Source organism: Cicer arietinum, chromosome 4 (assembly GCF_000331145.2).
Source record: "Cicer arietinum cultivar CDC Frontier isolate Library 1 chromosome 4, Cicar.CDCFrontier_v2.0, whole genome shotgun sequence".
NCBI lineage: Eukaryota > Viridiplantae > Streptophyta > Magnoliopsida > Fabales > Fabaceae > Cicer > Cicer arietinum.
Window position 1 is genome coordinate 24058562 of NC_021163.2, and position 4454 is coordinate 24063015.

The following is a 4454-nucleotide window of genomic DNA, read 5'->3' on the forward strand; positions in this document are numbered from 1 at the left end:
TCTATTTCTTTGTTGAATATCTCATCTAAGATCTCGATTCGATTGCACCCTTCTCTTTCTTTTGAGTGTTACATGGCTTTTAGAAGGTTAAAGTGACGGTTTCCTTGTTTACTTTTAAGGTTAAGGTGCCATCTGCTACATCAATCATAGCTCTCCTTGTTGCTAAGAATGGTCTCCCCAAAATCAAAGGAATGTCATTGTCTTCCTCCATGTCTAGTACCACGAAATCCACTGGAAAAATGAACTTATCCACTTTAACCAACACATCTTCCACCACTCTGTAGGGGTGTTTCAATGAGCGATCCGCAAACTGTAACAACAGTTGTGTGTCTTTGACTTTTCCAATACCCCATTTTTTGTATATTGAAAGGGCATAAGACTTTCAATAGCCCCAAGATGACACAAAGCCTTCCCAAAAGTTATATTTCCAATAGCGCACGAGATTGAGAAGCTTCCACGACCCTTGAGCTTTGGTGGCAGCTTCCTCTGTAGTATAGCACTACACTCTTCGGTAAGCATAACTGTTTCACCGCTGATTTTTCTTTTTTTCGACAGAATCTCCTTCATGAACTTGACATATGTCGGCATCTGCTCTAATGCTTCTGCAAAAGGAATGTTAATTTGTAATTTTTTAAAAACATAAAGAAACTTACCAAATTGTTTTTCAGTTTCTTCCCTCTTTAATCTTTGAGAGAATGGAAGTCGAATTTTTGGTTTTGGCAGTGGTCCCCTTTTTTGTACCACAGGTTCTTCCTCCTTTTCAAAAGCGATGTGCTCCTCTACTGATGCCGGTGTGACCATTTCCTCCAGGTGGGTTGAAGTCAGAGTACTTCTACTCTATTTGGCTTCAATTGGTACTTGTTCACTCACCTTGCTACTCCTCGTGGTCACTGCATTAACATTGTTTCGTGGATTCGGAAATGTGTCACTAGACAGATTTCCAGACGTTCTTTGTGCCATTTGTTAAGCAAGTTGACCCACTTGAGTCTCAAGATTCTTTATTGATGCAGAGTGATTTTTCTGGATGGCTCATGCCTCTTCAATGAAAGAACTTGTGCTTGTAACTAGTTTCTCTATAGCACTCTCCCAATCATCCTTTCTACGTGAGAATTGGTTTGTTTGAGCTCCTTGTTGACCCTGAGATTCACCTTGCTAATCTCTCCAAGAAAAATTTGGATGATTTCTCCAACCAGGGTTGTATGTACTAGAGTAGGGATTATTCTGTCTCCCGTTATTAAACACAAAATTCACCTGTTCTAGTTCTTCTATCTCATTATCATCCAGTGCTTCACAAGCTCCAGTTTTATGGGCTCCTCCACAAAGGTTACAGCTAGTATGCTTTAGTAATTTGACAAGGGCCACTTGGGGTTGTATATTTAGAGCTGATATCCATTTCTTTATCTCAGTGGCGATAACCTCTTCTATTTGTTTTGAGAGTAACATCCCTTGAGCCAACCCAACCTCCATAACATTCAATTCCAGCACACCACTTTTTGATTTGCTTTCGCAGTTTTTTTTTTTTTTTTTTTCTGGATCAAAGAAAATTTCAGCTGAGGACTGGCCTCGCATACAAGGTTAGACAAATTATGAGTAATGAACAGTTAAAGAAAGATAAATAATTAAGTAAAAATTAAAGAGTTTTAAACCATAATTTTTTTTATTAGAAATAAATTAAAAGAAGAAATTTTATTGTAGAGCAAAATATTTCAATTCAATAAATAAAATAAATTCAATAGTGATATGGTAATCCCCGGCAACGGTGTCTAAAACTTGACAGCGTTCAACAAGTGTACTGAATCGTTGCAAGTAATAATAAAACGGTAGTACCGAGTGTCGAACTCAAGGATTGCGTTTTACTATTGAATTATATTTAATTACTAGAACTGAACAAAAAGTTTCTAGATTGATTGAAATAATATTTAAAATTAACAACTGTAATAAAATTCATCCTTTATAATGAGAAAAATGTGAGGGATGAGTTTTATTTCGAATTCCATCTTGGTGTCTAATTTGATCCTAGTTATTGAATTCCTTTATTGAATTATTACCGAATTATCTTTATTATTGTTGCCCTAATGTCTTAGTGACAAAACCTTTAATTCCAAAGTTACCCCTAATTCCTTAATAGATTTAAGATTAGAATTAAGCATTACCGTATAGAAATTCTCTTGTAAACTATTGCTTTGCAACTAATTTAATTGGTTTCATGACCTGCATCTATCCCTAGACTACAAATTCATAAATTTCTCATCTCAAGCATTCGTAAAGTCCACTTCCGTTTCCAAATACTAATCGTAAAACATTTTATTGTTGATCAAGCAATAAAAAGCATTAAGCACGTATATGAGAAAAATAATTCAATAAACTCATTCATATAACTAGAAATCAAATCAAAAAAATAAGGGTTTCATCTGGTTACACTCATCCCTAACAAATAGGGTTTAGTTACTCATGACAGAGATACAAAAGATAAGGATTAAAGAAGAATTACAAGAATGATTCATGAATGATTCTTGATAAAACTGCTCCAATGATGTTAGAAACGGTCGTCTTTGAGTTTCTACGCAAAGGCATAAGTCTTCCAACTTCCCAATGGTCAAAAAAGATCCCTAAAAAATGAAAATTTGTGTTTTTATCAATGTTGATGCACGTCGTGCGCCCCAGGTGCAGGATTTGCGCTTCGGGCGCTCTTGGACAGTGCTGAAAGGCTGGAAATGTGCCTCAGGCACAGCTGGCGCGCTTCAGGTGCACAGCTTCTTTTGGTTGACGTTTTCTGCATTTGTCACCTCTTTAGAGTCTGAATTGGGTTCCGATGGCTTCATGAGAGTTGTAGCTATGGATCGTAGCTCTCATTCAAACTTAGTTTGACTCCAATCGGACATCTACACTAAAACAAAGTAACAACACAAAACTCCGAAAATTTTCTACTTAATCAAGAAAATAAGAACATAAAAATTTAATTAAATCAAAGAAATAAAATTAAAAAATATATCAAATAAATTCTTACATTAACTAATGAACAAAAGATAAATAAGAGTAAAAACAATAAAAAAAAATATGCATATAATGAAGAGTCATCACTGTTCCATATAGATTTCTTCTTCCATGTCACCATTTAAAAAAGTTGTTTTGACATCCAATTGGTGTATCACCATGTTATGAATAACTATTAGTGAAATGAGTAACCTAATGGATGTTATTCTAGTACCAAATGAGAAAGTGTTGAAGAAATTTATATTTTTTCTTTGGCTAAAACATTTGGCTACAAGGCGAGCCTTGTATTTATCAACAGTTCCAACGAGTTTTAGTTTTTTTTTTTAATATTCATTTACACCCTATTGGTTTGCAATCACGAGACAAGTCTTCTAAATGTCAAGTCATGTTAGACTCTAAAGAACTCATCTCATCATTTATAGTTTATTGCTATAAATATGCATTCAAATATGAAAAAGCTTCTTGAAGATTTGCAAGATCCTCTTCTAAGGTATATACTATATAACCAGGTCCGTAATTTTTAGCAACTCTAACTTTCTTACTTCTTTGAGTTTCTATTTCGCCTTGCTTGTTGCTTTCAGTGCTCCTTATCATAGGAACGTGACTTGGTTCGTTGTCCCCATTATTTCTCGAATTGATAGGGAATTTATTTTCTTAGAAGTCAACACATTTGACTCTATGAAAACTTTTGCATTTAAGTCATAAAACCTATACGTTTTGTTGTTTACTGTAACACCCCGTTTTTCAAAGCGAGGGTATATTTTTTTTTTCAAAAGTAATTAAAAACGAACAAAGATTTAAATCAGAAAATGCCTTTGGATAAATAATTGAGTCATTATAAATTACAAGCAGCGGAAAAGTTTCTCCAATTATAAATCCAAAACATTTACACAACATCAAATGGTACATGGAACCCATTCAAAGAAGATGTCAAACTGACAATATCAGTATAAGTACAGTTTTCCAAACTAAAAATACTCCAATCAAAAAAAGACACCTAGTCCCTGTACATCATCCTAATCTGATCATCCTACCAAAAAGCTATACACCTTGAGTATCTCCACGTGCCCTGTGAGATCCTCCTAACGTAACTGCAGTCAAGCGTTCCCATCTCCATTCCCGTCCGTAGGGTACGAACCGGTAGGACCGTCCTGACTCTCATCTGAGGGCAAAGCCCAGATTTCCACAATAATTGTAAAGGGTCACCAACCAAAAAAATAACAGTTAACACATAGCAATTAAGCTTTTAAATGCTCAAAAAAACTTTTCAACTAAGCATGCACCTTAACAGGATTTTCAATATGCGAAACGTTCATACAATACTTTGCCAATTAAAAATGAAAGTAAAATGAAGTTCTCAATCCCCTAATTATAGCATAACAAATCAAGACATGGGTAGATTCATGAACAATCAATCATACAACTAAAACTGAGGATTTTCACTGAGCCAATCGATTGGG